Source organism: Oncorhynchus mykiss, chromosome 11, assembly GCF_057628025.1.
Source record: "Oncorhynchus mykiss isolate SJ-2025 chromosome 11, ASM5762802v1, whole genome shotgun sequence".
In the NCBI taxonomy this organism is placed as follows: Eukaryota; Metazoa; Chordata; class Actinopteri; order Salmoniformes; family Salmonidae; genus Oncorhynchus; species Oncorhynchus mykiss.
Genome location: NC_143032.1, coordinates 20,310,001 through 20,334,708, shown reverse-complemented (window position 1 = coordinate 20,334,708; position 24,708 = coordinate 20,310,001). Strand labels below are relative to the sequence as shown.

Below are 24,708 nucleotides of genomic sequence, written 5' to 3'. Positions count from 1 at the left end.
AGGTCATGTAGTTAGGAAAATTCCTAACCGTAGTCATATCCATTCATTGAAGATTGCTGCTGTGTCAATGCAGTCTGTGAGGTTACAGTAAATATGTCCCAATTACAGTGAGCTCCAAAAGTATTGGGACGGTGTCACATTTGATTTGTTTTGTCTCTGTACTTCAGCACTTTGAAATGATACAATGACTGAGGTTAAAATGCAGACTGTCAGCTTTAGGGTGTTTTCATCCACTTCAAAATGACACAATACATTATTTACCATTCATTTCTGTTGGGGCACCAAATCATCTGAAACACAACTAAAACAACCAGCAAATGCATCCAACAAATTTGTAGTCACAAGCTTGATGTAGTCATTGCGTGCTGTGAATATGGGACCAAATACTTAACTTTTTACAACTTTAATACACATATAAGTGAAATAGTCCCAATATGTTGGGTCCCCTAAAATGTGGTGACTGTGTGCAAAAAAGTGCTGTCATTTCTAAACGGTTCACCCGATGTGGATGAAAATACCTTCAAATGAATGCTGACTGTCTGCACTTTAACCTCGGTCGTTGTATCATTTTAAATCCAAAGTGCTGGAGTACAGAGCCAAAATAACAACAAATGTGTCACTGTCCCAATACCATTGGAGCTCACTCTGAATCTCCTTCCTCCCAAAGTGTGCATTTGTTCATTACCCTTCACTGATTTGAAGAAAATGACTGCTCTAAGTTGGTGGAAACTCTCACTAGCCATGCCTCCACCAATCCAATGCTTTTAGATCTGTAGCAAGCAGTGAAGGAGTGCACACTTCAGGAGAAAGGAGATATTATTGGGACAAACCGTTAGTATCCCAGCTATCTGGTTCCCTCCTTCCCTTGGCTGTAAATGGATGAGCTAACAGGCCTGATCATGATGACCTTTCAACCGAGGTTTTTGGTGTGTTTACAACGACAAACAAACAATAACAATGTAAAATGTGTAGTAAAGAATACAGGGGGAACTTGGAGGAAGTAATCTAGGGAAGTAATCTAGAGACCCATTTGAAACATAACTTTAAGCATAGAATAGAAAGGTTGCCAATGAGTTTAAAATTACTTTAAAATATATTGTTATATGATATGATTATGATAATCTTCCATTTTGTGGTGACAAATCAGTGTATGTCTGTCCCAGATTCATAACCTTGCCACATGCATTATGGGGAGTTTAACCCAGTTTGATTCTGCATTTCTGAGACTTGATTTCGTATTCATACATTTTGGGGATTAATCAATTGTACATTAAACATATGATTACATTCATATCTCGTTTCTGGTGTTTTGTCTTTTCACAGTGCAAATACATTTTGTCACCGTAGCTAGGCTTCCATCCAATTGGTGACTGATTTTACTGCGGATATTCTAATATCCCCATAAAAATAATATGCACATTTTCCAACCAGAGAAGTTTCCATCAAATTGACTTCTGGATAAATGTCTGTGCTTGATGACGTAGTGCACATAAACAACAACTGCTGCTGTTAAATGGGTTTCCAACGTATTTTAAACTTGACAGAGCTGATATAGTGATTTCTTGATATCCGGAAACTCCCTTTGGTGACTGCCATTTGTCAATTCCAGTGTTATGAGACTGATGGTTTCTTGATAGAAGTCACCTTGTCTGATTTACATGGCTATCAAAACATCACCCAGGGTAAGCCTACACGAAACACAGCCCTTATTTTCTGTGTTTCTAAAATCCCTGTTGGAAAAATTAATGGTGGAAAAATGATTGGGAACCATTCCCCTGTTTGAGGTTTTATGGGTATTATGACACCTCCACTATGGGCTCTATCGGTGAAACTTTAAATCAAGAAATTCCCCTAAGTGCGGTCTGAAATTACACCCTTTGTTCCTGTCCACAATACCCCCTCAACCAGTGGTGATATTTTTGAGCCACTAGGGGGAGGTGTTGCTCTGTTTGGTTTCAACCAAGCCACTGTCAGGGTCTCTTTGGCAGGGAGTAGCCTAGTCTACAGGCACCAACTGTTGACCATGTTTCTCAGGGCTAGTTTATATTATGGTTTTTGGCATATCTGTTTTATTTTCCTCTTGACAGATAGAGCTAATTCTAATCAGATTGGTTTTAGATTGCTCATATTATTTAGGATCAGTGGATTTGAAAACCGTATACTATTTATTGGTGGGTGTGTGTTGGTACGTGGGTGGGTGACTGCTAAGTATAGTGACTAGTAAATGGTAAACAGACAATGCCGTTCCCAGAGGCGTGGGTGGCAGTGATAGTTTCACCCAGCGCACGATGCCACTGCTGCCTGCACTCAATGATTTATTTTTAATTGGCAGGACAAATAAATGCCCCTAAAAGGGATACACTCACATTTTCAAACACACCTCTTACTAATTGCATATGTATGAGAAGAAGTTACACTTTTTCAGTTGGAAACTTTACAAACAAGCAGTGTAGCTAGAAACGAATTGCATGCCACAGATATCTATCTCAAGGTAGACTAACATAGATGAAGTTGTCTTTCCTCTCCGAGGTTCTGAATACGACATATTGCCCTTGGCTATTTTATATATTCATCTCATCTGGTTGACAATTCACATTAATCAATGTTAGGTAGCGTAGGTGTAGAGCTAAATTAGTTGTGTATGCTGTGTTTGTCCTTGTCTAAATGTGAGGCGGTGTTCAATGTTTTTGATTCCTCTTCCTGAGAACTTTGGGTTGGAGCTGGAGATAAGCACATAGAAGGGAATAGGAGTTTGGGAAAAAACACCTACATGCATAATTGGACTTACACACAGACACACACACACACAGTCTGACACGAGGCGGGGAAGGTCGTTTGTGCTTGTCACCTCAGCAGTACACCACACTGACTCCCACATGAAAAATAATATGTTCAGTTCAGGTGAAATGTTTACGTTGTAAGAAATTCATGTCTGCAATCCATACTCACTAAATGTGACATTTCTTTCATAAGCAATAAATTAAAAGGTGACACATGGGAGTTGAGGCTATTTCAGTTGGGTTTTTAAGGAGGGATATTAGATATAGGCTACGTCCCAAATGTCAAGCTATTCCCTACATAGTGTACTACTTTTGACCACAGACGTATGGACCCCGGTGAAAAGTATTGCACTGTAAAGGGAATAGGTTGCCATTTGAGTTGCAGAAGTAGTCTTACACCTCCCCACCACACAGCTCCGCACATGACATTTGTTTAAATCCTCGGAGAATCATTGACAGCTTGAGAATCAATGAATAATTACAGAGACATGAATTCAAATTAAGATTGGGTTTTGTTTTTGTCATTGGGGCTCAGGATAGGGTATTGCTCTCGAATACCCTGCCTAAGGTACCTATCAAATGTCAAGTATTTTTGGAGAGGTATTTGGCATCCATGGAAATAACACACCTTGTGTTTTTTTAATTCCGCACGAGAACACATTCCTGCCAGGGGTGAAGATGGATAAAGTGTTGAGAGCTGTTAGTTATTTTTCTTCTCCCCTAAATAATTTCAGTTGGGGACGCCCATGAGTACCATGACTAAAGATAATATTTTAAACGGTTTAAGATGTTATTTCACTGTGCAGGAACAATATAACTTTTCCCCTCTCGCAACAAACTGATATTTGAGCTAATGTCTGATGCAAAGATCAATTAAAGTCCAACTTGTCAAAATATAAACCAAAGTTTCCTTATTAACCTATCTGGGGCACTACATTTTCAGTAAATGCTTAATTTGCAGTAATCATTCTGCTTTGGAAATTAACAGCAGGCACGCACACACACGCATACTGTACACACAAACACGCTAAACCAAGAGATGGCCAGCCAAACTCCTGTCAGCTCTGTTGGTCTGGGCAACAATTGATTGACTTTTGAAACACACACACACACTCACAGAAATGTATTGGCTTAAGAATGTGATGGGGCAACAGCAGTAATATCCTTGTCCTCATCTCCGTATTGAATAAATCACAGTGTTCTCCTCAGACAACCTGCAAATAGACACTTAAGGCCTTCCCCTTGTTTCACAGGAACTTAGGTACAGCAAGCACATACAGTGCCTTGCAAAAGTATTCATCCCCCTTGGCGTTTTTCCTACTTTGTTGCATTACAACCTGTAATTTAAATTGATTTTTATTTGGATTTCATGTAATGTACATACACAAAATAGTGCAAACTGGTGAAGTGAAATGAAAAAAATGACTTGTTTCAAACAATTCTAAAAATGGAAAGGTGGTGCGGGCATATGTATTCACCCCCTTTGCTATGAAGCCCCTAAATAAGATCTGGTGCCACCAATTACCTTCAGAAGTCACATAATTAGTTAAATAAAGTCCACCTGTGTGCAATCTAAGTGTCATGATCTGTCACATGATCTCATAATATATACACCTTCTCTGAAAGGCCCCAGAGTCTGCAACATCACTAAGCAAGGGGCACCACCAAGCAAGTGGCACCATGAAGACCAAGGAGCTGTCCAAACAGGTCAGGGACAAAGTTGTGAAGTACAGATCAGGGTTGGGTTATAAAAAAATATCAGAAACTTTGAACATCCCACAGAGCACCATTAAATCCATTATTAAAAAATGGAAAGAATATGGCATCACAACAAAACTGCCAAGAGAGGGCCGCCCACCAAAACTCACAGACCAGACAAGGAGGGCATTAATCAGAGAGGCAACAAAGAGACCAAAGATAACCATGAAGGAGCTGCAAAGCTCCACAGCGGAGATTGGAGTATCTGTCCATAGGACCACTTTCAGTCGTACACTCTACAGAGCTGGGCTTTATGGAAGTGGCCAGAAAAAAGGCATTGCTTGAAGAAAAAATAAGCAAACACATTTGGTGTTTGCCAAAAGGCATGTGGAAGACTCCCCAAACATATGGAAGAAGATACTCTGGTCAGAAGAGACTAAAATTGAGCTGTTTGGCCATTAAGGAAAATGCTTTGTCTGGAGCAAAATCAACACCTCTCATCACCCCGAGATCATCATCCCCACAGGGAAGTATGGTGGTGGCAGCATCATGCTGTGGTGTTGTTTTTAATCAGCTGAGACTGGGAAACTGGTCAGAATTGAAGGAATGATAGATGGCGCTAAATACAGGGAAATTCTTGAGGAAAACCTGTTTCAGTCTTCCAGAGATTTGAGACTGGGACGGAGGTTCATCTTCCAGCAGGACAATGACCCTAAGCATACTGCTAAAGCAGTGGGGCCCTAGTCAGACTCCACTGCTTCTGATTGTACTTGTATTACTCGCTAATATTCAGTCCCTGGACAATGAAGTAGACGAGCTCAGGGTGAGGATCTCCTTCCAAAGAGACATCAGGGACTGTAACATACTCTGTTTTACGGAATCATTTTTCTCTCTGGATATCTTGCCCTGTCCATTCACCCAGCATGGTTCTCCATCCATCGTGCTGACAGGAAGAAATACGTCTCTTGAGAAAAAAAGGCAGAGGAGTTTGTTTAATGATTAACAACTAATGGTGTGATTGTGGTAACGTACAGGAACTCAAGTCCTTTTCTTCTCAACCTGTTTCAGTCTTCCAAATATTTGAGACTGGGATGGAGGTTCACCTTCCAGCAGGACAATGACCCTAAGCCTACTGCTAAAGCAACACTCGAGTGGTTTAAGGGGAAACATTTAAATGTCTTGGAACGGTCAAGTCAAAGCCCAAACCTCAATCCAATTGAGAATCTGTGGTATGACTTAAAGATTGCTGTACACCAGCAGAACCCATCCAACTTGAAGGAGGTGGAGCAGTTTTGCCTTGAAGAACTGGCAAAAATCCCAGTAGCTAGATGTGCCAAGCTTATAAAGACATACCCCAAGAGACATGCAGCTGTAATTGTTGCAAAAGGTGGTTCGAGAAAGGATTGAACAGTCAAAGGGGGCGGTGTTGCAATCTACTAAAAAAGGTAGCCTGCAGAGTTCTGTCCTACTATCCAGGTCTGTACCCAAACAAATTGAACTTCTACTCTTAAAAATCCACCTCTCTAAAAACAGTCTCTCACACCGCCTGCTATAGACCAACCTTATGTGAACTGATTGCCATCCATCTATCTTCAGAGCTCGTGCTGCTAGACGACCTAAACTGGAACATGCTTAACACCCCAGCCATCCTACAATCTAAGCTTGATGCCCTCAATCTCACACAAATGATCAATGAACCTACCAGGTACCACCCCAAAGCCGTAAACACGGGAACCCTCATAGATATCATCCTAACCAACTTGCCCTCTAAATACACCTCTGCTGTTTTCAACCAAGGTCTCAGCGATCACTGCCTCATTGCCTGGATCCGTAATGGGTCAGCGGTCAAATGACCTCCACTCATCACTGTCAAACGCTCCCTGAAACACTTCAGCGAGCAGGCCTTTCTAATCGACCTGGCCGGGGTATCCTGGAAGGATATTGATCTCATCCCGTCAGTAGAGGATGTCTGGTTATTTTTTTTAAATGTCTTCCTCACCATCTTAAATAAGCATGCCCGTTCAAGAAATTTAGAACCAGGAACAGATATTGCCCTTGGTTCTCTCCAGACCTGACTGCCCTTAACCAACACAAAAACATGCTATGGCATTCTGCATTAGCATCGAACAGCCCCCGTGATTTGTAACTTTTCAGGGAAGCTAGAAACCAATATACACAGGCAGTTAGAAAAGCCAAGACTAGCGTTTTGAAGCAGAAATTTCCTTCCTGCAACTGGGACACTGTAAAGTCCATGGAGAAGAAGAACACATCCTCCCAGCTGCCCACAGCACCGAGGATAGGAAACACTGTCACCACCGATAAATCCACTATAATTGAGAATTTCAATAAGCATTTTTCAACGGCTGGCCATGCTTTCCACCTGGCTACCCTTACCCCGGTCAACAGCACGGCACCCCCCACAGCAACTCGCCCAAGCCTTCCCCATTTCTCCTTCTCCCAAATCCAGTCAGCTGATGGGCTGAAAGACCTGCAAAATCTGGACCCCTACAAATCAGCCGGGCTAGACAATCTGGACCCTTTCTTTCTAAAAAAATTATCGGACGAAATTGTTGTAACCCCTATTACTAGCCTGTTCAACCTCTCTTTCGTGTCATCTGAGATTCCCAAAGATTGGAAAGCAGCTGCGGTCATCCCCCTCTTCAAAGGGGGGGACACTCTTGACCCAAACTGCTACAGACCTATATCTATCCTACCCTGCCTTTCTAAGGTCTTCGAAAGCCAAGTCAAGAAACAGATTACCGACCATCTCGAATCCCACCATACCTTCTCCACTATGCAATCAGGTTTCAGAGCTGGTTATGGGTGCACCTCAGCCACGCTCAAGGTCCTAAACGATATCATAACCGCCATCGAGAAACAATATCTTAACCGCCAACCGCCATTGAGAAACAATACTGTGCAGTTGTATTCATTGACCTGGCCAAGGCTTTTGACTCTGTCAATCACCACATCCTCATCGGCAGACTCGATAGCCTTGGTTTCTCAAATGATTGCCTCTCCTGGTTCACCAACTACTTCTCTGATAGAGTTTAGTGTGTCAAATCGGAGGGCCTGTTGTCCAGGCCTCTGGCAGTCTCTATGGGGGTGCCACAGGGTTAAATTCTTGGACAGACTCTCTTCTCTGTATATATATCAATGTGATGTCGCTCTTGCTGCTGGTGAGTCTCTGATCCACCTCTACGCAGATGACACCATTCTGTATACTTCTGGCCCTTCTTTGGACACTGTAACAACCCTCCAGACGAGCTTCAATGCCATACAACTCTCCTTCCGTGGCCTCCAATTGCTCTTAAATACAAGTAAAACTAAATGCATGCTCTTCAACCAATCGCTGCCTGCACCTGCCTGCCCGTCCAACATCACTACTCTGGACGGTTCTGACTTAGAATATGTGGACAACTACAAATACCTAGGTGTCTGGTTAGACTGTAAACTCTCCTTCCAGACTCACATCAAACATCTCCAATCCCAAGTTAAATCTAGAATTGGCTTCCTATTTCGCAACAAAGCATCCTTCACTCATGCTGCCAAACATACCCTTGTAAAACTGCCAATCCTACCGATCCTCGACTTCGGCGATGTCATTTACAAAATAGCCTCCAATACCCTACTCAATAAATTGGATGCAGTCTATCACAGTGCCATCTGTTTTGTCACCAAAGCCCCATATACTACCCACCACTGCAACCTGTACGCTCTCGTTGGCTGGCCCTCGCTTCATACTCGTCGCCAAACCCACTGGCTCTAGGTCATCTACAAGACCCTGCTAGGTAAAGTCCCCCCTTATCTCAGCTCACTGGTCACCATAGCAGCACCCACCTGTAGCACGCGCTCCAGCAGGTATATCTCTCTGGTCACCCCCAAAACCAATTCTTCCTTTGGCCGCCTCTCTTTCCAGTTCTCTGCTGCCAATGACTGGAACGAACTACAAAATTCTCTGAAACTGGAAACACTTATCTCCCTCACTAGCTTTAAGCACCAGCTGTCAGAGCAGCTCACAGATTACTGCACCTGTACATAGCCCATCTATAATTTAGCACAAACAACTACCTCTCCCCCTACTGTATTTATTTATTTATTTATTTTCTCACCTCATTTGCTCACATTATTTTTCTACTGTATTATTGACTGTATGTTTGTTTTACTCCATGTGTAACTCTGTGTTGTTGTATGTGTCGAACTGCTTTGCTTTATCTTGGCCAGGTCGCAATTGTAAATGAGAACTTGTTCTCAACTTGCCTACCTGGTTAAATAAAGGTGAAATATATATATTATTATTTTTAAATGACTTTGGGGGGGTGAATAGTTATGCACGCTCAAGTTCTCTGTTTTTTTGTCTTATTTCTTGTTTGTTTCACAATAACAAATACTTTGCATCTTCAAAGTGGTAGGCATGTTGTGTAAATCAAATGATACAAACCCCCCCAAAAAATCAAATTTAATTCCAGGTCGTAAGGCAACAAAATAGGAAAAATGCTTGAGCAAGCCACTGTACACGCAACGACAGTAAAGCAATCATTCAGAGGTACAATAGAGCAATCAGACTCTAAATGTAGAAGTTATTTTGAAATGGTATAATCTGGGTAAGGCTATTTCGTTAGCTAACATCAGTTTGACTGACTTTACATTACATGACATAAACCACAGGATACTGTAAGTAGCTGTGTATGTACACTACTGTAGACTACATTCAATGAATACTGTAACAGCTTGTGTTATGTCAGTCTCCATATATCTTCTGTTCAGTTCTAAAAAGACAACATCCACTTTTAACTGTGTTTATAGCATTTGTCATAATATAATGACTGTTTAATGTAAGCCTTATGATGGGAAAGTTCAAGTGAAGTATAGCTAGCTGCTTTTAAGAGGCTTGTGCCCGAAGAGCTGAGTGTGGGCATATGTTTGCATGTGTGCTTGCATGTTCATGTTTTGTGTGTGTGTGTGCATGTGTGCGTGCATGTGTGCATGTGTGTGTATATGTGTGTGTGTGTGTGTGTGTGTGACTCCTGAATTTATCTTCTCTCAGCCTCTTCCTTCCTCCATCTTTATTCTTTCTGTTCTCATTCTCTCTTTTTCCTACTCCAGCTTATCAGACGCCTGAGTACCCTGTTATCGCCTGTTCATTAGCGCTGGTATTAACGGATTAAAAGAAAACGTGGAATCAGAGTTTGCCTCTACTGAGGGTTTGACACTAGAGAATTCGGGGGGATGCAGAGCTTGCCATGCAACTAAAAGCTGTAAATTCAGACTTAATTGCTTTGGAGACCATATGTGATATGAATCGTTATGTAAACAAACTATGTTAAGTAACATGGAAGATGGAATAGTAAGCCACCAGCCTGACCTTTATGAATTAAAAGCAACCAAGACCTTTTAACGACTGAGCACAATTATAAACTAATTGTGAGCTGATACTATACTGTGATACGTATACAGTTTTAATAGAAACAGACTACCGAGATGCAAAACACCACATTATCAGTAATTAGACTGCTTTTACCCCTCTGACCTTCATTAATTGTTCAGTGCCTATTATTCCATTCCAATATGCTCATGCTATTTTCAGCCTTAACATTTAACATTTTCTATACAAGTCTGACATCTCAAGGCCTTTCAAACTGAATAAAATACAATACAATGCAACAGAATGAACATGTATACTTCTGTTTAAGTCCATAAGTGTGTATATTTCCCTAGTCTCTTCATGATTCTGTGCTCCATTGCCAGCCATAGCCATGGTGGTGATGCATCAGTGCTCATCGTGTCATGTCTGGGGGCAGAAAGGCCCATTCTGGATGGATTGGAAGGTTTTAAAGAAACGAGTGCAGAAGTGACTGATGTGTAGGGACAAATGAGAAAGGGAGAGCGATGTTTTAGGAACGTGTGAAAGGGAATGATGTTTTAGGGAGGAGATAGGGAGAAAATTATGCTGTAGGGTTGGAAGGGAGAGTGAGTTATGTTTTATGAGAGAGAGAGAGAGAGAGAGAGAGAGAGAGAGAGAGAGAGAGAGAGAATGATGAGCTACTCCAATCAGTCCCATTACATTGGCATTTCTACAGCACCATCTGTGGACCAATACACTCTCTTGTCAACTGGAAATGTCACGATTAACGGCTGTGTTGCAAAACACACACACACCCACAGACAGACACACACTATGCCCTGTTGTTTACCCAACGCTCCCGAGTGGCGCAGCGGTCTAAGGCACTGCAGCTCAGTCTAAGAGGCGTCACTGCAGTCTCTGGTTCGAATCCAGGCTGTATCACATCCGGCCATGATTGGGAGTCCTATAGGCTGGTGCACAATTGGCCAGGGTAGGCCGTCATTGTAAATAAGAATTTGTTCTTAATTGACTTGCATAGTTAAATTAAATAAAAAATCTGGGTGGAAGCATGGGTACCAAATGAGCGCTCCTATACACCAAGTGTTGAAAACATAATAACGACCTCACCGTTCAACCAAACACAATAGATCTAATCTGTCTGGGATCAGACTCCTTTTCTGTGTGTGAAGTCGTCTGAGATTCATAAAAGGAGGATGAACACAGTGAACAATAGAGAGGTTGTTTGGATATTGTCTTATTGTTAAGTTGAAGACAGATCCTGCAAAGACAACACAATACTTCATGACAACTCCAGACATCTTAATGAAATGGAGGAGTAATGTGGTTCATCGTGTTAGTTATAGACTCAATGCTCTTGTTGGGTCAGAAGTAGGACTATGCTCTAGTCTTGGTTCGATTACTACATTATTGGTACCCACCAGAGTAGGACTACAGCATATATAACAGCAATACCTCTTGCCCTGTGGTAATTTGTTGGTCATTGGAGCCGATTTGTTCTGCATTCATCTACGCTACCACTCTTCCCTCTGCAGTTTAAGGTGGGCTCCAGGTATACCTGTAGAGGTGACACATCACTCCAGTGGCTGTTGAGATTTACTGGATATCCTGGATATTCTAAAACGGTTGTGTAACGGTGAATTTTGCCACCTTAAGATGTTGAATCACTATCATTTGAGTGTACAAAATCTCAGTATACCTTACATAGTTTAAAGGCTCACCAGTTGTAGACACAAGGTGTGAAGCGCAGTTTCGTCTTATCGCAAAGCTTTCAACAGCCTGGACAAGTTCTGTTATTCACAAAGATAAGACGTGCTTATGAAGGGGAACGAGAGTAGCAGCCGGGCAAATACCAGGAGTCAAAGATCACCTGCTGATCCCTTAAAGTGACAATATCTTGCCTGAGCGACACCTGAACGCCCATGACCTTGGGCCTTATGCTAATCTGACCTTTATCCAGCGAGGCCTCGGTCTGTCTGAGTTCACCTGCTTACAGACACTCCGGAAGCCTCTGTAAAACACACTTCCTGTCTAGCAGCCCCTTTGTTCCTCAGTTGTCAGCAGAATGTTACATTTCCATTTGAATTGGATCATGATGTGGCCGTAGGACGCCCTACACTTGCTGTTAAACTTAAACACGTCAGAGGAAAGTGTTACAGAGCCGTGTTATTATGAGACGACTGGCAATCAGACCAACTCACAGAATCCAAGTTAATATCCGACAAACTGACTCATGTTAGGGAGTATCCTTGGAGCGCGTGTACAAGGGTACAGCAGAATTAGAGCAGGGCCTTAGAGAGTTGTGTTTGAGTATGTGCGTACATGTGCCTGTGCTTGTATGCTTGCATGTGTCTGTCTGTGAGTATGCGTGCATTCCTCTTTCTGACCTGCATATGTGTGGACTAGGATAACTTTGATCCATCACTCCTCTGATGTGTGATTGAAGATGATGTGTCCACTCCCACTGTCTGTTTGATATGCCACCTTCACTAACTCCGCTGACGTTACAGGACACTCTATTAAGATACAAGACATCTGAAACAGATGTGATTCGTCAGCTCCTTTGTCTGTTGTGATTGAGTTGATGTCTCATATTGACAGTACAGTATAACACTGGAGAGGAACAGAACTGGGGGAGGAACACTTGTTAGCATTGTCCTGACTATTCTGCTGACTCTGCTTACAGAGCGAAGGTCTCTGAAGAGAACCCTTGCTGTTTTCTTTGAGTTGAATGTTTTTTAATAAGGTTAGTTTAGATACAGGCGTACAGTTCATTCACATTCAGCGTTTGATCAGTATAACTCCCTCACTGCCGCCTTCTTGCAAAAAGTATATTTAAAACTATTTCTTACCGGTTGTGGTAACTGTAACAAATGTTGCCTCTCAACCAAACCTATTCTATTTATTTATTCCCTATTATTTTCTATCACTCAACCACACACAGCAACAACTTCTTCTCAATATGTTACATTTCCAAGCCCTGATCGTTGGGCGCTTCAGTCTTCTTTTCCACCCAGTCACTAACCCACCAACTTCAACCCTGACCCTGGAAGACAGGGGGCTAGATTGGTTCCATCAGGACCTGTGATTGGTTGAATGAGCATCATAATTGGTTCAGTCAGGATGGTGATTGGTTAGATGAGGAGTTGTCTGGCATGCACCTCAGGCTGCAGACACTGTGGCACTCCAGGACCAAGAGCTGTTCATCTGATGTGAGAGGCAGAATGTATTGATCATGTCTGGTCTAGCTGAGTGTGTGCGTGTTTGTGCATGCAAGTGTGAGCAAGTGTGTGCGTGTTTGTGCATTTGTGCATGCAACCGAGTGAGCAATACATTGTGTGAGGATATTTCTAGGAACTCTGTACCTGCCCAGAAAAGTCAAGAGTGTAAATTGATCTAAAGGGCAGCAGAGCTACATTCTCAGTTTCCTAAAGACGGTCATTAATATACTACACTGAGAACCATATGTCCTGACCTTCCATTCTCATCGCTTCATCTAAAACAAAACCTGTAATATATTGTCCTTTACGTTCCCATGTGAATATCCCCCAAAAATGATATTCAACATTAAACAGCAGGATAACAAAACAACAAGTTGACTGCGGATTGATGTCATACTGAAAGATGCTATTTTTATGGTGTCACTGAAGCTAATAGTTCATGAACTGATCATGTGACTCTATTCCGTAAGACTATAAAGCAGAGAAGAGGAGTGAAAGGGCGAGACAGAATAATGGACATTAGGGATAACAGAGAAACGTGTTCAATTAAAACTACAGATGGAGTTTCACATTGTTGAAGGTTGAATATGAACAATACAGGTTATTCTTCATTACTTTCAGTCCACAACAATGGCCCGAATTGAGGGTATGAATTTCAATGTTTTCTATTGCTCTAGGTAGGAAGCTGCCTGAGAGCACAAATCTAGGATCAGCTTAGCTCCCTTAAACTATTACGGGAAAACACAAACCTGACCTTAGAGCAGTGTCTAGGGGTAAACTTCATCCTAATCATTGTAGACTTTGTTAAGTTACATAAATCCCTGGAAATAGCTGTGTCAACCTTGTTCTTTGATCTCTTGAAGATTACCTGTTTCATTCCCTCCTCTTTCACTTCTAAAGCGAACTGCATCAGCTTAGACCAAATCAATATGAGCACCACCAAGAAATGAAAGGAATTCTATTTTTAATAAAAACAAACTCAATAGATTTTGACCAAAAAACAACAACACCGTTCTTCCTTCTTGGATATGACGCTTTTGATCAACTTTCCCAACCAGGCAAGTCGGCGCTGTTTCGGTTATATCCTCGCTTTCTCTGCACCAATGAGAAACAATGTGCTTTATTCTATTACAGAATAAATCCAATCTCATGCTTCACGGTTTAGAGAGGAAAAGTGGAGGAAGCGATGAAAGAATGAGACAGCGTGGCGGAGCGAGGGAGAATGTTGACACAAATCCCACAATCCCTAGGGTGTCTCCGGTGGGCCGTAGGGGCACAGATCAGCGATTCCAATCAATTAACCAATCAATTAACAATTCAATTAACCAATCAATGACCCAGTCGATTACAGAGTTAATGGGAATTTGTGTAGCTATTGGGAAGGGGTGTGTGCTGAGAAGGGCATACCAGTAAATCAGTGTGGTTTATGTTAGCACATCAAAGACAATCACATAAAACATACCAATATACCAAACTCATAGTCCAAGCTCTCATATTGGTCAAATAATTGACTTGTTGAAATAACCAGACACACAATTGCCCTCCACAGCTGCTGTTGACTCTATTCCAAACCTGATGAATATATAAATGAATAATGAATCTGCCCCGAATTAATATAACATTCCTAGTCCTAAAGCAAATAACTTGTAATATCCACTGATGTCGTGCCTGTGGACTGTCATTCATAAAATAATGACAACATTAAACACAGTGGCACTAAGCTGGCGTCAATCAGAATACACACACACACGTGCATACTGTTTTACCCACTTCATACAGTATGTACGTATATACTGTACTCTAGTCATTGAACACTGGTCACTTCAATAATGTTTACACACAAAACACAGCATTATATGTGTGTAAATACAATACAGTACAGTATAGTATATACGTACATACTGTATGAAGTGGGTGAAACAGTATGCACGCGTGTGTGTGTATTCTGATTGGTGCCAGCTTGGTGCCACTATGTTTAATGTTGTCATTATTTTATTATCCCAGATAATCAATTTTTGTAATAACACATTCTCGGTTTCAAAATACTTCCTGGGTTTGTTCCCTCGTTAAAATGATGGTCGAGCCTGCTATGCGTCCTTTACTTCTATAGTGCTGCTGTGAATGGATATTAGTACTGTGTGCAACACTTACCCATTGAAGGTAACCCGTAATCTCCTGTCCTTGTTTGAACCCAACAGGTAACCTGCACACACTGCTGTTCTGTCTGTGGTGGACAACAATACTAGATGTTATTTTGCACCGTTCCAGTTCTGTCATGTGAAGACAAAGCTGACGTATGACTGTTTTTAAGCCCGGCTCAGCCTATCAGAGTAGTGACGTCCGACGAACATACATTTCACTGTACGCTCGGAGGAAGAACACAAACAGCCTAACAAACCACAAACTTCTACTTCTGTCTTGCCTGACACTCAGTCTCTCTCTCTCTCTCCCTCCATTTGACCCCAAGTGGATGCCTGCCAGTAATTAAAATTAATTAACTTGTCCGGCATGAAGCTAAAACCAATTATCTGGGAACACACTTGCTTGTCAACAAAGCAGCGTTTGGTTGGGAGAGGAATGGGCAGATTGTCCCACCGTTGGCTCCCGCTGGAGACCCAGTAGGATGATGGATGTTGGGAAGTTTGTGTGTGCGTGCGTGTATGTGCGTGCCCTGCGTGCGTACGTGCGTGTGTGTGTGAGTGAGTAAGATGGATGTAGGGTTTTACAACAGGGGCTTGTTTTTAATGAGTTCCAACAGCATACTGCCGGCTCATTATTATAAAAATAGATTATCAGGGATAATAAAATATAATAATATCCAAGTAATATTGATTATTATTATTGGTTAGGGAGCTAGTTTTTGGTATTATCCTTATTGTTGTTGGTGTTGTTGTTGTTGTTGTGGTTAATCTTTAAGGTTGTGTATTTCCCAATGGGTAGAACAGATGATACAGTGAATGTTATATTGTATATGTAAAATGCCGTAGAAGGAGCATGTTGCAGTACATTAACTATGAAAAGAGGGTTTTCCACGATGACGACATAGAGGCCTGTGGCTGTGGGTGATCTAGGAAGAAGAGTATCATAAGCCATTCCATGTATTTATTATCTGTGGTACCTACACAGTTAAGGTATCCATGATCCCGCACTGTGAAAAACTCTGCAGATTTCTGTCATTTTTCTGTGCCTCAGTAGAGCCCCAAAACACACATAAATCTAGATTTGTACAACTCAGAGAAACAGAGGCAGTGTAGCGGGAAGCCTAATCTTGAATTGCTGTGCACACCTGCTCAGAAAGCATCACGGTTCACACACACACACACACACACACACACACACACACACACACACACACACACAAACACACACAAACACACACAAACACACACACACACACCCCATCCACACTCTCCACCTGTTTGTGTGTGTGAATGCATTCTTGCCTCTGTGTGTCTGTGTTTCGTCCTGTTGGAGATGTGTGACCCGATGATATAGGACACTGTGAGTGTGTGTAGCTGACACAATAAGACCTAGTGACAGAAGAAGACAGGGCTGTGAGGAGAGGCCAGGGAGGCTCAGAAACACAATCCGGTGTTGAGAGAAACAAATTGCCTTTTGGTGAGTTAGGAGGGGAGATGAAGGAAGAATATCATTGTGTTCTTGTTACACTAGGAAAACAAAACGTTCACTGTAAGAGATTCGTTTCAAGCCCCGCTGGAATGCACACGAGATAGACACTTTGATTACACTCCCCATTGCTGTTATACTGTACCTACATAATATTGGGACAGTATGAAAAGTTCAGGTTTCATATTATCATATTTGTTTTTGGATAGTAGGTCTAAGTAATTACAAAAAAACAAAGCCCTTGTCACCAATACTATTAGTGGTCCCAAATGTTGGTCACATTTTGTACCCATTGCGGTGGATAATTGCTCCCATCACATGGGATAGCGATGTAGATAATTGCTCCCTACAAATTCAGGCCATTGTCGTTTGTGACATTAATTAATTCTGTGTAATTTAAAAGGCTGTCTGTGGACAGGGGACCTCACGCCTCCTCTGGCCTCCGCTCCATGATTGAATTTCACAAAGTTCATCTCTGCCGCTCTTAACTTTTCCACTCCACTTCACATCCAAGGGAGAGTGAGAGGGAACAAAATATCCTTAAAAAACTCAAAGTATCAGCCTTATTCTGGTTACTATCCATCACGGTGGAAGCAGGGGAGGACAGGGAGGAATCTAGCCAGCCAGAGTATCAGTAGAGTAGAGGAAGATGACCCTATGGACCTAGCACCCCATGTCATTATCTCTCTCTCTCTGTCTGTCCATTCTCTCTGGAGCTGCTGGGCTGGAGGAGGCCAAAGCTCCACTCCATCAAGTTGTAGAAGCCATGAGAAAAGACAGAGGGCACACTTACAGGCAATGCATACACCCACAAACACACACACACACACAGACACAAACACACAGACACAAACACACAGACACAAACACACACACACAAACACTCACACACACACACACACACACACACACAGATAGACACAGACACCCACATTACATCAGACTAGCCAATGCCCTAGATCAGGTATTCTCAAACTGGGGAACAGGGGAACACAATACCGTCAGAGTTTTTTTTTTTAAATAGATAAAATATATATATATTTTTTTTAAACTTTTTTTTCCTTCACATTTTCAAACAGTCCATTTATATTTTCCAACGGGGCTACTTGGAAGACAGCTTGGAAGAAGTTTTGGACACTACAGTGAAAATGGTTGACTTTGTTAAAGCAAGGCCCCTGAACTCTCGTGTATTTTCTGCACTATGTATGCAATGATATGGGCAGTGACCATGCAACACTTTTACAACATACAGAAGTGCGTTGGTTATCAAGGGGCAAAGTATTGACACTTTTTTTAAAATTGAGAGATGAGCTTAAAATTTTGTTTACTGACCATGATTTTCACTTGTCTGACTGCATAAAGACGAATTTCTCACACGACTGGCCTATCTGGGTGATGTTTTTTTTTCTCGCCTGAATGATCTGACTCTAGGATTACAGGGACTCTCCACAACCGTGCGGGACAAAATTGAGGGTATGATTAAGAAGTTGGAGCTCTTCTCTATCTGCATTAACAGGGACAACACACAGGTCTTTCCATCATTGTATGATTTTTTATGTGCAAATGAACTCAAGCTTACAGACAACGTCAAATGTTATATAGCGAAGCACCTGAGTGAGTTGGGTGCGCAATTACTGGAAACGGATGCACAAACAACTGGATTCGTTATCCCTTTCATGCCCTGCCTCCAGTCCACTTACCGATATCTGAACAAGAGAGCCTCATTGAAATTGCAACAAGCGGTTCTGTGAAAATTGTATTTAATCAGAAGCCACTGCCAGATTTCTTGATTGGGCTGCGCTCAGAGTATTCTGCCTTGGCAAATCGCTCTGTTAAGACACTGATGCCCTATGCAACCACGTACCTATGTGAGAGTGGATTCTCGGCCCTCACTAGCATGAAAACTAAATACAGGCACAGACTGTGTGTGGAAAATGATTTAAGACTGAGACTCTCCAATATAACCCAACGTTGCAGAGTTATGTGAATCCTTTCAAGCACACCCTTCTCATTAACCTGTGTTGAGTTATTCACCGTTTTCAACGATGTTCGATGTTTAGTGTGTGTGTGTGGCAGGCTTACAACGATGGCAAAAAAACAACATTTGAGAGTGCGCTGACCCTGGTGCTAGGGGGGTACACAGCTGGAGGTTGAATGTTTGAAGGGGTACGAGACTATACAAACTTTGGGAACCACTGGCCTAGACAGACCTGAGGATGAGTTAAAGATGGATTGGACAAAGATGTTGTCATGAAAGAGACAGGGAGCTATAGGATAGCTATAGAGTTCCCACCGTAAATCCACTACAGAATAGATTTACTAAACTGCAGTTTTGCAGACAATCCACCATGTTGGCATGGAATGCTCAATGAGAAAACATTTTAATCAGCATTCTAGAATGGCATATTTGTTGCCAATATGGCAGCCATTCAAAATCTAAATCTCACCCAGATTTTGCTGAGCTTCTGTATATCTGCGGTTCAGGTGTATTCTGTTATACACCTGGGAGACACTGGGTCTATGGAGTTCAATAATTTCCCCTCACTGTGTCTTCCACAGCAGAAATACTTCTTGGAGAACCTTGGTGTTTATGACATTATTGTTCCAATCCTTCTTCCTCTGGACCGTGGCAGTTAACGTTACACAGGACATTCTGGGTCTCAGATGCTACAGGGACGTCTCCCTCGGCACCGCAGGGACACGGCAAGGCTGGGTAAGCCTGAGAAATCAGCTGCTCTTGGACCCAGTGCAGTGTGGGATGGCTCATTGGGCCCACGCAGGTACAGTAGCAGGGTGAAAGATGACTGCAGAGATTCACAGCTGGTCAGCACTCCTTCCTCCATCCCTCCATTGTTCATTCCTCTCCTCCTTTTTCTTCCTTCCGGGGACTATGCTTGACTGCCTCCATTACCCAATCCTCACCCCCTCTCCATCACCTTTTTTCCCAATCCAATCTGACCCACGGTCCATATACACAGTACCAGTCAAAAGTTTGGAGACACCTACTCATTCAAGGGTTTTTCTATATTTGTACTATTTTCTACATTGTAGAATAATAGTGAAGACATCACAACTAGGAAATAACACATATGGAATCATGTAGTAACCAAAAACATGTTAAACAAATCAAAATGTATTTTATATATTAGATTCTTCAAAGTCGCCACCCTTTGCCTTGATGAAAGCTTTGCACACTCTTGGCATTCTCTCAACCAGTTCATGAGGTAGTCACCTGGAATGCATGTCAATTAATAGGTGTGCCTTGTTAAAAGTTAATTTGTGGAATTTCTTTCCTTCTTAATGCATTTGAGCCAAAGAGTTGTGTTGTGACAAGGTAGGGGTGGTATACAAAAGATAGCCCTATTTGATAAAATACCAAGTCCATATTATGGCAAGAACAGCTCAAATAAGTAAAGAGAAACGACAATCCATCATTATTATAAGACATGAAGGTCGGTCAATCCGGAAAATTTCTTTAAGTGCAGTCACAAAAACCTTCAAACACTATGATGAAACTGGCTCTCACGAGGACCGACACAGGAAAGGAAGACCCAGAGTTACCTCTGCTGCATAGGATAGGTTCATTAGAGTTAACTGCACCGCAGATTGCATCTCAAATTTCTGCATAGAAAACACAAGGAAAGGATACCAATAAGAAGAAGCGACTTGCTTGGGCCAAGAAACATGAGCAATGGACATTTGACCCTTGGAAATCTGACCTTTGGTCTAATGAGTCCAAATTTGAGACTTTTGGTTCCAACCGCAGTGACTTTGTGAGATGCAGAGTAGGTGAAAGGATGATCTCTGCATGTGTGGTTCCCACTATATGAAGCATGGAGGAGGAGGTGTGATGGTGTGGAGGTGCTTTGCTGGGGACACTGTCTGTGATTGATTTAGAATTCAAGGCACACTTAACCTGCATGCCTAACACAGCATTCTGCAGCAATACTCCATCCCAACTGGTTTGTGCTTAGTGGGACTATCATTTGGTTTTGAACACGACAATGACCCAACATACCTCCAGGTTGGGTAAGGGCTATTTGACCAAGAAGGAGGGTGATGGAGTGCTGTATCAGATGACCTGGCCTTCACAATCCCCCAACCTCAACCCATTGAGATGGTTTGGACCGCAGAGTGAAGGAAAAGCAGCCAACAAGTGCTCAGCATATGTGAGAACTCCTTCAAGACTGTTGGAAAAGCATTCTAGTTTAAGCTGGTTGAGAGAATGCCAAGAGTGTGCAAAGCTGTCATCAAGGCAAAGGGTGGCTACTTTGAAGAATCTAATATATAAAATACATTTTGATTTGTTTAACATGTTTTTGGTTACTATATGTGTTATTTCATAATTTTGATATCTTCACTATTATTGTACAATGTAGAAACTAGTAAAAATAAAGAAAACCCCTTGAATGAGTAGGTGTATCCAAACTTTATAATGGTACTGTACACAAACATTAAATGTATGCATACACCCAATCTCTCTCTTCAGGTCATTGTTGCAGCTGCTGTATACTTGGTGTGTGTGTGTGTGTGTGTGTGTGTGTGTGTGTGTGTGTGTGTGTGTGTGTGTGTGTGTGTGTGTGTGTGTGTGTGTGTGTGTGTGTGTGTGTGTGTGTGTGTGTGTGTGTGTGTGTGTGTGTGTGTGTGTGTGTGTGTGTGTGTGTGTGTGTGCGTGCGTGCGTGCGTGCGTGCGTGCGTGCGTGCGTGCGTGCGTGCGTGTGTGTGTGTGTGTGCTTGTTGTTTTTTAGGGTTCCCAGAGTCCGTCCAGTCCTGAGCTGACCAGCGGCTGGGTAACAGTAGCTGTTTGACAGATGGACTGTTTGTTGCTGGAGAGCGATTTGGGAGTTATATAGAGGCTGGGTAGGCAGAGGTAAAGCTCACACACACACACACCTTTTCAACGGTAAACACAGTTGGGCCAGGTGAAGGGATGGAGGAAGGGATGGATGGAGAGCGGGATAGAAGAGAGGAAGGGGACTCATGCCTAGCCTAGATTTTTGGTGTGTTGCTTGGCAACTCCAGTTCATTAGACTGACTGGCACCCAGTGAATATGTGTACTGTTTAAGGAGACACACACACGCGTGCACACACACAGCACACACCAGAGAGGACTGGGGGATACTTGAATACGTGTGTGTGTGTGTGTGTGTGTGTGTGTGTGTGTGTGTGTGTGTGTGTGTGTGTGTGTGTGTGTGAATGCTCCCCTCTCCATCCCCCTTCCATGCCCTGATGCACTAACAGCCATCCATCAGCAGGCCCATTTATCTGGGAACTCAGTTAAGACCCACCATTGTCTGGTTAAAGAATCTCACTTAAAGCCGAGGTAAAGAACCCTTTCAGGCGGGTTTTTTGGGAGTTCTCCGGCTGGAGAGGGTTTTTGGGAGTTCTCCGGCTGGAGAGGGTTTTTGGGAGTTCTCCGGCTGGAGAGGGTTTTTGTTGGAGTTTAGGCTAGATCCAGATTGAGGCAGAATCAAACAGTAATATGCTACACATTGGGGGTGAATGTAGTGAGTTACTACTGTACCTCCATATTCTTTAAACCTTGTGCAAGGTGAAATATACATTTAAGTCATTGTACGTTCTACGTTAGAGCGCAGATGTTGAGTAAATAAGATGTTCTTCGAAACACTTTGACAGCTAGTGAGTAATGTGTACAACTAGATGTCACAGTGATATTTGTAGGATCAGTGGTTGTAATCCCCCATGTGTCCTGTCTGCTCTTTGTCCTTCCCTGGCATCGAGGCACAAACGCATCATACATCTTGTAGGGCTGCCTTTTCTCAGCCCTGTAAATATGTTAACGTTCTCTGACTACTAGCATTTTGGGTTGGTCGGCATTCTGTGAGAGAGAGAGAATTCAAAAACAAATCCAATTTTGAAAAACTCCCACATCTATTGGGTGAAATATCACAGTGTGCCATCACGGGAGCAAGATTTGTAACCTGTTGCCACAAGAAAAGGGCAACCAGTGAAGAACAAACACCATTGTAAATACAACCCATATTTATGTTTATTTATTTTCCCTTTTGTACTTTAACTATTTTCACATTGTTACAACACTGTATACAGCCATAATATGACATTTGAAACGCCTCTATTCCTTTTGAATGTTTTAATGTTTCCTGTACATTTTTTCTTGTTTATTTCACTTTTGTTTATTATCTATTTCACTTTCTTTGGCAATTTAAACATATATTTCCCATGTCAATAAAGCCCTTTGAATTGGAGCGAGAGCGAGAGAGAAATACCACTTGAAATGTAAATCTCAGCTTTACTTTATCCTCTATTGGGGGCGGTTTGCATTTTTATATGGAATGTTCCTGATTTGAATGTAGATGTGTGGATACAGAGAGCCTATCATACTGTATCTGTATTCACCCAGGCCAGTATATGAAGAGACCGTCTGTGTTTGACTTGAATAAATGCATCTGTCAAAGCAGCAGACGTCGCCTCTCTGTCATAGTGTCAAAAACAGGATGACTGTCACTCGCATTGGCCGTGTGTGTGCATAGCTTGACACATGTTAATTTGGCTGGAGAGATAAACATTACAAGGAAAGTATTGAATTGAAGATGTCACACTCAAGGCATGTACATGTACAGTGGGACAAAAAGGTATTTAGTCAGCCACCAATTGTGCAAGTTCTCCCACTTAAAAAGATGAGAGAGGCCTGTAATTTTCATCATAGGTACACTTCAACTATGACAGACAAAATGAGGGGAAAAAATCCAGAAAATCACATTGTAGGATTTTTAATGAATTTATTTGATTTTGACTAGTTGTGATATTTAAAACATTTGCAGACAGTTAACTTAATAGTCAACAAATGTTGGATAGACCCACACTCTTTCAAAATATTAAAGTGCAATTATGCCAATGTTCAACCTCATCCATCTCCAGCAACAAACCAGTGTCTTATGTGAAAACAGCACACTTCTATGATCTGTGGTCAAATAGATACGAGGAATAGTTATAAAAAATACTCATCTGTGATATCACAGATAGTATTACTACATTTTTTACATTGTGATTGTCAAAATCGGCAGTAGAATATTTCAACTTTATATTTTTCTTCTACAAAACGTAGATATTTGCCGTTTTCACATGTAGACACAATTGTGTTGGAGATAATGAAAATTAGGTTTAAAAGTGGTGGAATTGACCTTTAATTTGAAACAAACATAAACATGAATGCATAAAAGTGCCTCCTAGAAAATGCACTTTGCATAGTCCCACCAAAACATTGGGATCTCATGGATCAATGTTCCCCTATTGTATCCGTCTGCAGTACGTAATCTACCTGCAGGACAGCTGTGCGCCGCTGCCTGCCACGTCTTCCAGAATCATGCGAGAATCATGGCCAATTCATCCAGTGTGTGAATGAACGGACGCGGCAAGGGGGGGCGCACTCTTACTTCAGTTCTTTTTTAAATCCTGCGAACCCGATGGCTATCATAGAGCGCTTGCATTGCACGCAGCAACTCACATAACCGCGCATTCTGCAATGCTCTGTCTGATCTCCCTTCTTGCTACAGTTTTAACAAAGTTTTAAGAGTTCGCGTCACTTGGCTTGGGTCCTTGTCTCGTGGCCGTGGCTATTGTCTGTGAGGTGAAGCGGAGCGCGGCAGTGCAATGCGGTGTAGTGTCCAGTTACAAACAGTGCACTGTGCTGCTGCGAAGAGGCACCGCGACAGAAATATATGGCTCTAGAGAGACGGCAGAGAGAGAGAGAGAGAGAGAGAGAGAGAGAGGGGGAGAGAGAGAGAGATCTGAGAACTGCACAGTAGTCAGAGATTGACCCGGAGTTACTGGATTTTGTTTTAAATAGGAGAACGCAAACTGGGATTACTCCACCTTTACCGTATTTTCCCCCCTGAGCCACAACAACACTCACCTTCTTCAGACTGGTTGAGACTTGCAGTTGTTCTCCTGCTAGATGAATAGGAGTAGTTGGAGACTTCACTAGGTGAGTGGTTTACACATATTGGCATTTGAAATGCTTTACCATGCCGATGTTTT

At 42.2% G+C, this 24,708-nt stretch overlaps 1 protein-coding gene and 1 long non-coding RNA gene across 4 annotated transcripts in view; one reads left to right on the top strand and one right to left on the bottom strand.

Moving 5' to 3' along the window:
- Positions 1-24,708, bottom strand: part of LOC149979522 (uncharacterized) — a 375,171-nt gene that overhangs the window by 149,974 nt on the left and 200,489 nt on the right. The window lies entirely within an intron of this gene.
- The window catches only part of sema5a (sema domain, seven thrombospondin repeats (type 1 and type 1-like), transmembrane domain (TM) and short cytoplasmic domain, (semaphorin) 5A), a 191,793-nt gene continuing 191,113 nt past the window's right edge, over positions 24,029-24,708 (top strand). The window contains exon 1 of one of the 2 annotated variants that reach the window (XM_036935136.2): positions 24,029-24,655. The gene's annotated coding sequence lies outside the window, so the exon portion shown is untranslated. The remainder of the gene's footprint in view (positions 24,656-24,708) is intronic. The other variant, XM_021620458.3, reaches the window with a different exon arrangement.